The sequence below is a fragment of the Rhagoletis zephyria genome, unplaced genomic scaffold, assembly GCF_001687245.7.
Source record: "Rhagoletis zephyria isolate East Lansing unplaced genomic scaffold, Rhagoletis_zephyria_1.1 Rzeph_scaffold_00606, whole genome shotgun sequence".
NCBI lineage: Eukaryota > Metazoa > Arthropoda > Insecta > Diptera > Tephritidae > Rhagoletis > Rhagoletis zephyria.
The window spans coordinates 57,516-71,515 of record NW_016157690.1 but is presented as its reverse complement, the minus strand read 5'-3'; the positions used below and the strand labels follow the sequence as shown (position 1 = coordinate 71,515).

The 14,000-nt window shown below is 33.9% G+C and overlaps 1 protein-coding gene and 1 long non-coding RNA gene across 2 annotated transcripts in view; both read left to right on the top strand.

Annotated features, from left to right (window-relative positions):
* Positions 1–14,000, top strand: part of Stt3B (catalytic subunit 3B of the oligosaccharyltransferase complex) — a 146,777-nt gene that overhangs the window by 88,489 nt on the left and 44,288 nt on the right. The gene's annotated exons all lie outside the window — the stretch shown is intronic.
* LOC108360682 (uncharacterized) overlaps positions 11,461–14,000 on the top strand; it is a 14,566-nt gene continuing 12,026 nt past the window's right edge. The window contains exons 1-2 of the long non-coding RNA XR_001847165.1: positions 11,461–11,471; positions 12,191–12,199. This is a non-coding gene — a long non-coding RNA (uncharacterized LOC108360682). The remainder of the gene's footprint in view (positions 11,472–12,190; positions 12,200–14,000) is intronic.

Sequence of the window (14,000 nt, the reverse complement as noted above, 5' to 3'; positions counted from 1 at the left end):
GTTGACATCACTTTCCTTTTTAAACACCTAGGATATCACTGACCATTATAAAGGACACTGAATGACGGCAAAGCCCAAAGTTCTACATACTTGTTGATGGGACTTTTAAAATGAATGATACAAAATCAGCCGGTATACCTAAGTAAAATGGGTATATGTGCAGAAACTGTTTTTCGATTTTCTCGAATAAAAATAACTGCTTGTTTCTGTTTGAGTACGCATGATCTTGTACTCACGTTTTGTTTCTATTCGACGTACATTCTGTTGATAACTGCATTTTTATGGTACCGTTAGCATTGAACGCGGACACAGGTTGCGAGGTTCATAGAAAATAGTTATATGTGCAAAATGCTTCATTATTTTCCGAGTGCTGTAGTGCAAACATCTCCGCGATCTAAGTAATAATCGTAAAAAACAGGTTTGTAAGCAACAATACAAAAATACGCTATCACAATAAATACAAAAACAAATTAACGTTTTAGTCGAAATGCCGCGTGGTACCGAACTTTCAGTTGAAGAGCAGATCAAAATTAAGACCATGAACGAAGATGGAATAAAAATAGGCGTAATTGCTGCTGTAACAAATCGTCATCGGAATACTGTAAGAAATTACCTAAAGAGTCCTGAAGGTTACAAGATAAATAAACGTAGCGGACCAAAACCTACAATAAATGAGCGGACCAAACGGCGTATTTGCCAGCTTGCAACGCTTGATATGATGAGTTGCTCCAAAATCAAGGCGGAATTGGGTCTTCAAGTTACGCGACAACGCATTCAACAAATTTTGAGGCAGGACTTGCACCTCCATTATGAGTGTAAAGTGCCTAAGCCACGCCTAACCGATCGACACAAGAAGGCGCGCATGGCGTTCTATGAAAAATATAAATTCTGGGACGACAAATTCGAAACAGTTATATTTAGCGATGAAAAGAAATTTAACTTAGATGGCCCAGATGGACATCATAAGTATTGGAGAGGTCCACGACATCCCCGGCAGACTTGCTACAAGCGAAATCATGGCGGTGGATCCCTTATGGTGTGGGCTGCCTTCAGCGCTAAAGGAAAATCTCCAATTTGCTTCGTACCAAGCCGTATGAACGCGCAAATGTACATCGAGTTATTGGATTCTGAGCTCATTTCATTTGCAGAAGAATTTCATGGCGACAATTGGATGTTTCAGCAGGATAACGCACCGATACACGTTGCAAAGTGTACGTTGGCATTTACGAATCGCGCAATATCCCATTGTTACAGTGGCCGGCCTTAAGTCCGGATCTTAATCCGATAGAGGATCTATGGGGCATTCTGTCTGCAAAAATTTTCGGTTCTACAAAGCAATACGACACCTTGAAGCTTAAGCAAGCAATTGTAGTGGAATGGGAGAAGATAGACTTGTCGTTTTAAAAAAATTGGCTAATTCAATGCCACACCGACTGAAACTAATCGCAGACCAACATGGCGGTTCCACTTCATATTAAAATATTTAAAAACTTTCATTGAAATATATTTATATTTTACAAATTAAACATTTTGCGTAATGAACATATATCCACTTTCTATGAAAAAAATGGAGCAAATTTTTTTTCTTTTTACAAAATGTCAATTTGAAATACGTTTATGTTTTACTAAATAGGACTTACTAATACCCAATCAAAACCAATATAACACAAATAAAAGAAGCAAGTGTTAAGAAACAAAAAAAAAACAATAATTGATGCACATATATCTATTTTACTGGGGTACATATTTTAAAATTTTTAGAATTAGTGGTTGAAATTTTATACTGAAAGGGTTAAGAACAGGGGTATAGGCTTACAAGTATGGAAAGCGCCATTTTGTTTGTTTAGATTTGAAAATAGCTGAGATCACCTGATTGTCAATTCTCTCATTCTCCGCACAGAGTTACATTCAAGTTTCAGAAAAAACTTTAAAATGTAAATTGAGAAATATTTTAGAAAAATGTGTTTTTATTCATTTGAACTCATTAAATAAGAAATTAAAAATGCATGCCAAGTCTTGCATTTCCAATAATAACGATAAATGTGTATGTTCCAGGCAATAATTTAAAATATTTGTGAAACTTATCGTTTTGCGCTAAAATACAACAATGTGTCATTGTTTCTGTTTTGAACGTCATATTCGTGCCTACCGGTGGAAAAATTAGGTAGATTTGCTTTTATTTTTAAGAAACCATATAATTTAATATATATTTCTTTCCAGAGCGACATACGGAGAAGTAAGATGATCATCGTTCCGGCAAAATTGTAGTAAACTTGACCGGTCGTTTGAACAAATGGTTTATTTTCTTGTACAAGCAGCCGTGGCCCGAGCAGCGCAAATCGTGGCAGAGAATTATAAGTGATAAGGAAAATAATAGTGCGATAAGAAACTGGAGCTCGGGGAAAACTATAATTTACGTCTCTACCCAGCACGTACGCATGTGTGGGTGCATTTGCGATTGTGGCCTAAGCAGCGGCCCGAAAAACCTTACCAAACCTTTTTTTATGTTACGCTTCAAACTTACGCAGTTCTAGATATCCAATTCCAATTGTACATTNAAACTTGACCGGTCGTTTGAACAAATGGTTTATTTTCTTGTACAAGCAGCCGTGGCCCGAGCAGCGCAAATCGTGGCAGAGAATTATAAGTGATAAGGAAAATAATAGTGCGATAAGAAACTGGAGCTCGGGGAAAACTATAATTTACGTCTCTACCCAGCACGTACGCATGTGTGGGTGCATTTGCGATTGTGGCCTAAGCAGCGGCCCGAAAAACCTTACCAAACCTTTTTTTATTTTACGCTTACATCAACGTTATGCCACAATCACGTGCCGCCGCAGCTGCAGCTACTGGCAGAGGCCCACAGGCACTCGTAAAAATTGGCCACTATTTACTGGACGCAACACTCGGCACGGGCACATTTGGTAAAGTAAAGATTGGCGACCATCAAATGACGCACCACAAGGTAGCAGTAAAGATATTGGGCCTCATGCATAAAAAGTGAGTTTAAGCTCCAACTCGATTTTCAGTACAAATTCTTGAGCTTGAGCTCACCCCTTCATTGCAAAAATTGAGTCTGAGCTTAGACTCATTTTTTATGCATGAGGCCCATTAAATCGCATAAATTGGTTGGAATGGTTGGAAGTAGACCAACAACTTGCTGCCTTCTCGTCAATTTGGTTACGTTATGTTGACTACCTCCGGAGGCGTTATGAATCTTGAGGAGGCCAGACGGAAACATTTGGGAGGCAAAATGCTAGGATTCTTATTCTAAGCTGGGCACTGGGTATTCACACTTTTGTTAGTGTATTGAAGCTATTGCAGCTGGCAAGAGCAACATGTTTATATGATTTTTTAAAAAGATAAAAAGATGAAAGCCACTTAAAGTAATGAGTAAATTTACGTGGAAGAAAATAAAGAATAAAGAAATTTGTATGATGAATATCGCGGAAAATCGTTAGCATCAAAATATCTATTCAAATTTGTATTTGAATTATGACATCAACAGGGATGCTTTGAAATCTATCTTTTGAAGAGAAATTTTTATAATTCTTGTGATTATTGATTTTTTTAGAATTAAAAAAGCTAGTTTATATTAAAAAATATATTTAGACTACAAGTATGTAATGTACTTTTATTACGAATTGAAACGATTTTAATGAGTATTCATAGCTTCATAGCAGTTACATCAAAATGCATATTTGACAAGAAAGAGTACAAGATTGCCCCGTCATAGTGGCGATGATATTTCTGTACAAAAAGTAAACAAAGCCGAATTGCATGTTAAAAGAAAATGCCAGAGCAGTAAATTTTCTCAATAATAAATTTTTCGATAGTAAACGGGTTTTAATTGTGCTAAATTCTAAAAATATATGATATACAATGACAAATAATAAGGAAAATGTGAAAAAAAACGGTAACTTTTGTGGAAGTATAAGTGAATTTCAGTGCATTTAAAGTTTCTGCTGCGTCGTTTACTTTTAGATCAGAATTATCAAAATCGACAAATTCAAATTAGCGGTACGTCTGACGGTGCCACCTTCGTTCGCTGCATCGTGCATATTAGGCACATGACGTTTTTAAATTCATTTTACATACATACGTATGTACCAGTCCAAGATGAAAAAAGAAACCTAAATTAGTAATTTTTTTATGAATGTAGTTAAAAAAATTCACAGAGGAAACGCCGGAAAACAATTTATGGGAAATGACATTAAATGTATAAAAATTTAGATGTCAACAGAATAATACTTACAATAAAAAAGCATCACTGAAGTGTGAGAAGGCTTTAAATGCCGTTTTAAAAAGGTCAGTACATTTCTTATAAAATATTTTGATTTTTGCTGGGTGTAACTCAGTCAAAGGGCTATTAAAGAAAATAAAATTCTGAAAAGTAATAAACAGGAAAAGAGTGCACACAAAGTTAATATTTTACCCAATTCATAAAAAATTAAAAAATCGAATTTTTTATAAAAATGTCACTGTACAGAGCTATATAAATCTATTTTATTTTTTTTTTTAAATAAGANTTTCTCTACATTTTTAGTACACTTCTAAGCAAGTTAGGATTTTCTGCTTTTCACCACGTGAAAAAGCATCTCATCTTCCATCCGAATCAACCAGAAAGTGAAAATTGATTTTTTGACACCTAAGCCCCCTTTCCGTAGACCAGGTCACATATATGTTTTGGCTGGCGAAATATGTACTTTTGTCAACTAAGTAAAAAAGCGTATGAGTAAATTTAACCACATTAAAAAGGTTTAAATATTCAATGGCGCAACACAGCAACTCTTTTTGTTGCACGAAACCCTTGAATCTGTTTCGACATTTCGCTATTTTGCATTTCTTTCATTTTTACGTCATTCGCATTGTCAGATTTTTGAAATTCGTTTAGGTTCGACATTCTGCTATTTCATAATTTTTCATTCATCCATCTTCCATTTCTTACCTTCCATTGCCGTTCGCATCGTCGAACGTGACTGTCAAACACTGCCGCCATCATGCTTTTCAGTTTGACAGGCACGTCCGCTGTTTGGCAGGCACGTCCGCTGTTAGAAAGAGAATAGACAAAAAGGGGCATAGGATTCCATACTTGTAAGTATATACGATGGTTAAGAAAGCTTTAGATTAAAAGTGTGATACTAAATGCCTTTCACCATAAACGGCGCCAATTTTCTGGTTTATCAAGCCTCTAGCAGTACAAGGTTAATTGTTGTCTTTCACGAAGCTCTTTAAATAAATCTTCAACTAAATACTGAAGTATATTTACTAATATCACCTTTTATTATACGCCTAAATTTAATTTCTTAATTTTAGTAAGTATTTCATTACTGCATTCACCTGAATTTCGGGGGTTACTACTAGTTTTAACAAATTGTCAGTTTAATTTCTTATAAAATTTACCTTTAAGTTTTTGCATCTTAAGCATACATCGAAACTTTGTTTTAGAGAATCAATGTGAAATAATTGCAGAAACGATTAGCCGATTTGCTGAGCAACCGAGACGTCTGCTTTTTAAATAATTTTTGTAAAACAAATCGGCAGGTACATATCGTTCCCCGCATGACAGAAACATGAAAGTGTAAAAATTAAAATTTTGGGAAATCAAGTTTGAAGTTTTTTTACGAGACAACTCTGCATTCATGTAATTGACATTGTGAAATATATGAGTTCCATGTACGCATGGCATTCTGGCTTTTGGTATAAAATAGAACATCCAAAGGATAATCAAGTCAACCCAATAACTCAATATTGGTGAATTCGCACATTCATGCTTCTGGCATAAGGTTGACGATATGTATTTACTTCACATTTACTAATTTTGTATACGCCTGTCGTACTTGTCTTCTCAGTAAGAAAATAGTAGTCGTATTTCGACACCTGAGTGGAAGAACGACCTATCTCGGTAGTCAGTTCGGAAACGCCCTATATCAGAAATCTTTTCAAGAATGCCCTACTTCAGAATTTGATTGAAGAACGCCCTATTTCAGAATTTTATTGAAAAAAACCCTATCCCAGAATTTGGTTTAAAAAGGCCCTATTTCTGAAGTCGGTACACAAACGCCCTATTTCAAATGAAAATATATTGAAAATGTGCTGAGAACCGAATTCTGAGATAAGGCGTTCTTGAAAAGTTTTCTGAAATAGGGCATTTTCGAACTGACTGCCGAGATAGGTCCACTCAGGTGTCGATTTCATGTTATTATTCCTCTATTTGTATGAAAACAAGTCAAAAAATTTAAGTTTAGTACTCCACTCAACTTACTAAACAAACTGAATTTATATTTGGCTATTAGTTAAGATTGTCTTTTCAAATGGGACCATTTAGTTTACACATATGCGTTAATAAGGATTAATCAATCAGCTACATTAAAATTTTGAAACACAATTTTCGAGGAATTTTCTTTATATGTCGGAAAAATATTCGCCTTATCCTAAGTTTTGCCCGAAAAAAAAATTCAACTGAAAATTTTTCATCCGCCCAAAATAAATCAGGGACCAAAAATAACTGTTATCTCAAATTTGCTGATTGAAAACGTTGCCCGAATTCTGAAATTTAACGAAAACCTTGCTTCGTAACAGCTATTAAACGAGAAATATTTTTTCCGTCGCCGAAAAGAGTTATTTCCCAACGTTTATTTTTTACGTTGCTTGATAACAGTTATTGCGCGACGTTTATTTTTTACGTTGCTTGATAACAATTATTACCCGATGTTAATTTTTACGTTGTCGGATAAGAGCTATTTCACTCTTTAACCTTTATTTCATCATCTTTATCTTGTTCTCCATCTTCATCAATTTCCTAATATTACAACGTTTACCAGACAACGTAAAAAATAAACTTTTTGTTATTTTAGGAGATTTCTGGCCGGTAGTTTAAAAAAGCGAAAATAAGTTTCATTTTTTCCTCCTACGCGTTTCGGTGTTGTTTTTCGCCTTCTTAAGGGAGTCTGTTTTTATTCATTTGGAAAAGAAACATAAAAAACACAACCACTAGATACAATGTTACATATTGCAGTATACACATATACAAATACAATTCTTCGACGGTAACACTTACATCTGTACATTTACATCACATTTGACACAATAATTATTTTAACATATTTAACTTTGACATCACTAATAAATAACTATAAATAAAAATATCACAGCCTAATGTTGATTATCGCTCATCTGCTCGTCGAATGTGTCCAATTGCTGCCCGATATGCGCAATTTATGTTATCCACGTCTTCTTTGAAGTTCATCGCGTCCTGTATTCTTTGTTGTATTCGCAGACCTTCTAATGATAATCTTGTCCTCCCTCCTTTCTACGTCTAATATTTTGGTGTTTTCGAAGTCTGCTGCGTGTCCGCTAATTGTTAAGTGTTGGGCTAGTGCTGTTGTTGTCTTTTTGTGCTTTGCGTCAGCTTGGTGTTCGTTGATTCTAACGCCCAGTGCTCGCTTTGTCGTGCCTACGTATACTTTATTGCAGGTTTCGCCAACCTTTCCTTTGCATTTAACTTCGTAAACAACATTGTGTTGTTGTTCCTTGTTGATTTTGTCTTTTGTTTTGCTGAAAATTGTGCTAAGTGTGTAGTTTGGTTTGTGGGCAAAGGTTATATTTTCGCTTCGAATGTTTTTGTATAATGTTTTATTATCCGTTAATCCATGTATATATGTGACTCCTGCGAATTTTTTGTGTTCATGTTTATTTACAACTTCAATGCCCATGCCTGATGACTTTCGATTGTTTGTTGTTGTTGCTATAAGCTTGTTTATAATATTATTAGGGTACCCGTTTTTGTGTAATATGTTCTTTATCTTTCTGTTGTTTGCATTGCTGAACTCCTGGTCACTCAACGCGTGCATTTTTTTAAGAGATTGATAGCAGTGTTCCTCTTTTGCGTCCAGGGGTGATTCGAGTGAGTGATTCGAGATTAATAATTCTGGAGGAAGCTATATCTTTAGTATACCAGCTTGTTGACAATTTCTTGTTTATGTTGTATATTTCCATGTCTAGGAAGGCTAATTTTTGTTTCTCTTCAACTTTAGTCGTGAACTGGATTTTCCTATGTTGGGCATTTAAAGTTTTAACTATTTCTTCCACGTCATTTTTATTTACAATAGCAAATATATCATCTACATAGTTATTGATGTATTTAATATATATGTCTTTGGTTTTCAATTCAGCGATGCTGTCGTCTAGTATTTTGTCCAAAACAATATCTGCTACAGTTGGTGATAGGGGGTTTCCCATTGGCATTCCATGTACCTGCTGGTAATACGTGGCCTTCCAAAGATACACAAAGAAAATACCCCTCTTAGACCAATTTCTTGTTCAACAAATGTTACTTGCTACAAGCTTTCTAAATTCATCGGACAAACTCTAAAACACCTAATTTCCAAAGAATATAATATCAAAAACTCATTTGAACTCAAAGAAAGGCTAAAAGACACAAAAATTGAAGAAAACGAAATCCTAATATCTTTTGATGTAGTGTCCCTATTTACTAATCAGAGCTGTGTAATGATTGAATCAATTGAGTGTGCATTCTCATTTTTTTCGTTTCAAAAATGTGATTGTTTGATTTAAACAATTTAACAACCACTCTTGAGATTGGTTACAAATTGTAAACACAAAATATGTAGTGTGTTATGGAATGGTTGACACCCACTCACATAGAGAATGTGAATGCAAACAAAAAACTCAATCATGTATGATTGTACGTTTATGGGAATGATTGTATGATTGTACGTTTATGGGAAGGACGACTGCTATTTTGGGTTATGACCTGACCAGGGATCTAACCATGGTGCTATGGAGTGGAAGTACGGACATATAATCACTCTGCTACGGCGGCCGTCGTAAGTGCATACTATACATATGTATGTATACATACTCGATTATTTGTTCTCAAAATGCATGAAAACTTGCAAACAATCAATAACATTTTGTGATAAACAGTTTTACAAATGTATTTTCACTTCAAATTTGTGTTTTAATAAAGTATGAATTAAATAAATTATTATTTTAAAAAATAGATATTATACTTGGCAACTCTTGGACTTTTCTTCATTCGTAACAAATGACAGATGTAAACAAAATAAAAAAAAAATTGTAATTTTACAAATTTAAAGCAAACGGGCGCTCTTTACAAAAAATATAGTTAGGGATCGAATTGCGCATATTTTTTTACAATACCAAGCGCCTCCAAGATGTGTTAAACCGCTAAATAGCTTAAAAAACGCTTTCAAAAATTCGAAACGAGAGTGAAGTGCAGTGTTCAATTGTGATCGAAATCGGAGGCAAAATTGGTGCGTGTGCAATTAATGTTTTACTTATTTGAAGAAATGTTGACTGTTGTCATTAAAAATAAGCAAACCAAGACCCCCGCTTTCCACTGGTGGTTACATAATACTTGAATAACCCCTTAAATAACATGTGCTTGTTTTGTGCACGCACGGCCAGTTGAACAGGCATGTCTGAATCGATTTCCTTCATCATTTTTAGCTATTTGATGTGCATTTTTATTGTTATGTGTTGCGAACAGACATTTTAGGAACTAAATGGGTTCTAAAATCTCTGTACACAAGCGCACTTATTTTTAACAGTTTCCAGTTTATGTAATATTAAAAATAGTTCATATCTTATGTTAAAAATGTTTATATTTTACATTATTTTCGATAAACACTTCGCAAAAACTTTACATTTAGGTTAATAAAATTTTAGTGAAGATATTTTAAAAATATTTAGTGTCTTATGCCATCTGATTATTTCACAATGTAACTAGCCAGAACTATTACAGTTTTCAATGTCGGGTGCGATTGTTTCTGATATAATTCGAACACTGAAATTACAAATGTTGATGTGTAAATTAATGCATATTTAGGGGATTCACAATTCGTGTTAGACGTCGTAATGTCTTAAAGGCTTAAAATTGTCCAATATAAAGTAACGGTTAAAAGGGATTTGAAAGATTCGTTGGGTATAATAAGAGCCAATAATATATTTCCTACTAGTTTAAAAGCATTTTGGTTATGTTACAAAAGGACTAAAGAGGTATTAGGCATTATTTTACGTTTAAAAATTTTAAGACTTTAACATATTACGACACTTAACACCTCTTGTGAATCCTCTATATGTGCTTGACCATTAAACTATATCGTTGTTTATTTGGGTAAAATTAAAATATATTTCACTGTTCAATATTGGAGTTGGTGTGAAGCATGATACAAATATTTAAAGGTAAAACCGCTCGCTCAATTCGTCCGCCATTGGGTTTTTTTTTGACGTTTGCTAGCATTTTGATTAAACTCTCGAATTGATTCAAATGTCAAATAAATTTAAAATAACCAAATGAAATTTTATGATTTGAAAAGTTTTTTATTCAAATGTGGGAAAAAATTTAAAAATTTGGAGAAGAAAAATGAGTCGCTGCTTTAAAGGCTGCGAAAATTCCGTTGTCCTCTGCAAGCAAAGCAATAGCAAGTTTTTTAGTTCCCGCAATTACCGTATGAAGGAAAAAATGGATCGAGGTTTGTGGTGTTATGAAAATGGATTTGCCAAATTGCCCCTATGTATGTTCGGCTCATATTTTGCCACATCACTTGACTTAATATAAGCATAAGATATGTAGTTCTTTGGAACAGTACAGTGCCTTTAAGGTACAATATCTTTAAATGTATGCCAAAATCTACCCTTTAACATGCGGGCAGAAGTTCCTTATACACAATTGCTATGTATGTACATTCAAATTTTGGTTTTATATTTATTTGGTTTGAGTGAAAATAAAAACAAAAAAATGAAATGACGGCGAGAGAAAATTTAAAAAATGCTAGCAAACGTCAAAACTCCCAAAGTTGGCTCTCAGCGATTGTACCTTATAAATATTTTTATCTTGGTGTGAAGTATGCAAGNCAGAAGTTCCTTATACACAATTGCTATGTATGTACATTCAAATTTTGGTTGTTTCGACTAAATATATTTATTTGGTTTGAGTGAAAATAAAAACAAAAAAATGAAATGACGGCGAGAGAAAATTTAAAAAATGCTAGCAAACGTCAAAACTCCCAAAGTTGGCTCTCAGCGATTGTACCTTATAAATATTTTTATCTTGGTGTGAAGTATGCAAGTGAGAACAACAATTATCAACTTATTGAGCATTAGCCTCATTTATTTAAAAAACAAAAGACATTTTTCTTGGTAAAATTTCGATTCTAAAGTCGCTGGCCCAATGCAGGCTTGCTTTGCTTGCTTAGCTTTGAAAACTGTCAAAAGTTATTTGGAATATACTAAAACGTATGAAGGGTGGCCAAATGGCAGCTTTGCTTCACTTGCTTTAAGCGCCTCAAAGTTTCAAATAGGCATATGTTTTATTTGAAAGCGTTTCGTAGGCTTTTGACAAAAAGATATGTTCCCGTTCTAAATCAATTCAAACAAAGTACTGCACACTTTTATGTACAAAAATTGTGATACGTAATTTATACGTATTATATGTATAATATTAGTAATTCAAAGTTTAATAAAAAGTAATCTATGTTTCCATATTTATATTTAACATGTCGCTGGCTTAAAGTGAAAAGTTGCTACGTCCAATTTTACAAATTTTACAGGAACTTTAAATACAACATTTTGCGTGTTTAAAGCAAAGCAAAACTCCATACAAATCAGAAGGATTCGATCTCTGTTAAAAAAATTCGTATTATTTTGGCCTTATTGCATATTCGGGGCCTCTTTTGGACTTATAAAATTTATCTTTCATTGAATATAAACAAGAAGAAATAAAACAAGTACCTTAGTCCTTAATTTCTCTTACTTTCTATGTCAAAATTTGAGGCTTCATAAAATGTAGACTTATCAACTTTTCACACNGAAACAGACCTTGACTTTTTAACTACACAGCTGGTTGCTTTGACAGCGTTCCAAGCCGCCATTTGGCCAGACGAGTTTTTGAAGTTAATCAAAGCAAATTAAAGTAAGCAAGGCGTGCAAAGCAAGCCTGCATTGGGCCAGCGCCTTAAGAATAAAATTTTTTAAACAAACGAAAAATTAATAATAAAATTTGAAGGATTTTAGATACTGCGTATGGTAGCATGAAATTTTACAATATGCTTAAACGTCAGGTGGTTTTTTGTATCATGGAAATACATAGCAACTGATTTCACACTTACAGTGGGATTAATTTAAAACTTCTAATATAAATTAGTTAAATTTAGTTAAGATTTTATATCAATTTTAAGTTTTCGTTTGGAATAATTTTCATGAACTAATCTATTTAGAGATCTTTTTAGAAAATTGCCGTACATCCGATATCTATTAAAATTTTGACGTCCTCACTTTTTGGAAAAAGAAGTTCAAGATACAAGTTTATGTGCAAAAAATAAATTAAACAATAAAAGTCTCCTAATATATATGTAAGATATAATAGAAAAATTTTAATTTCATTACCCAGACTTTATGAATAGCCTACTCTATAAGTAATAGTATAAATTCCGAATTAGTAAGTTCAGTCAAGACGTCATTCAAAAGTTTTGAGGAAAATCACTTTCTCTTTTGTGAAAATTTGCGAGTAAATATTGCCGACAAAATGTTAGTCTATGAATGATTAAAAATTAACGAATAAATGGTTAATCTCGATTAATGATTAAAATTAATTAAGCGATCGCTGTGGTGTAGTGGTAAGAAGTGCGCACTACCATTCCGCAGGGTGAAGGTTCGAGTCCAGTTCCAGCCAACATAAAAAANGACTATCTTATGCGAGTATTGTCGACAAAATGTTAGTCTATGAATGACTAAAAATTAACGAATAAATGGTTAATCTCGATTAATGATTAAAATTAATTAAGCGATCGCTGTGGTGTAGTGGTAAGAAGTGCGCACTACCATTCCGCAGGGTGAAGGTTCGAGTCCAGTTCCAGCCAACATAAAAAAGAAAATGTTTTTTGTTATAGTAGTCGGCCCCCGGCAGGAGTCGGCGTAAAACTGTAGGTCCGTCCCCTTTTTGCGANAGTCGGCGTAAAACTGTAGGTCCCTCCCCTTTTTGCGACAACATCAAGGCGCATGCCACAATCGGAGGAGTAGCTCGGCCAAACACTAACATATGCCGATGGTCCTCTGCAATAATGGCACAATTCAGGTTTAGAAAAAGACATAATTTGAAAGCTTACAGTATGACTGCAAATAATCCAGAATAATTACGTTCCAAGACATATTATTGCTAAATTACGAACAAAAATTCTTTAATTGGCTTTACTGCAATATATGAAATTTTGAGTTGTGTCGTTATTGCAGAGGACCATCGATATGTAAGCGCCTTTCTATTATTATTAGTAATCATCAATACAATTTCGAGTTACATAAACGNGTTTTTTAAGCTATTTAGCGGTTTAACACATCTTGGAGGCGCTTGGTATTGTAAAAAAATATGCGCAATTCGATCCCTAACTATATTTTTTGTAAAGAGCGCCCGTTTGCTTTAAATTTGTAAAATTACAATTTTTTTTTTATTTTGTTTACATCTGTCATTTGTTACGAATGAAGAAAAGTCCAAGAGTTGCCAAGTATAATATCTATTTTTTAAAATAATAATTTATTTAATTCATACTTTATTAAAACAAAAATTTGAAGTGAAAATACATTTGTAAAACTGTTTATCACAAAATGTTATTGATTGTTTGCAAGTTTTCATGCATTTTGAGAACAAATAATCGAGTATGTATACATACATATGTATAGTATGCACTTACGACGGCCGCCGTAGCAGAGTGATTATATGTCCGTACTTCCACTCCATAGCACCATGGTTAGATCCCTGGTCAGGTCATAACCCAAAATAGCAGTCGTCCTTCCCATAAACGTACAATCATACAATCATTCCCATAAACGTACAATCATACATGATTGAGTTTTTTGTTTGCATTCACATTCTCTATGTGAGTGGGTGTCAACCATTCCATAACACACTACATATTTTGTGTTTACAATTTGTAACCAATCTCAAGAGTGGTTGTTAAATT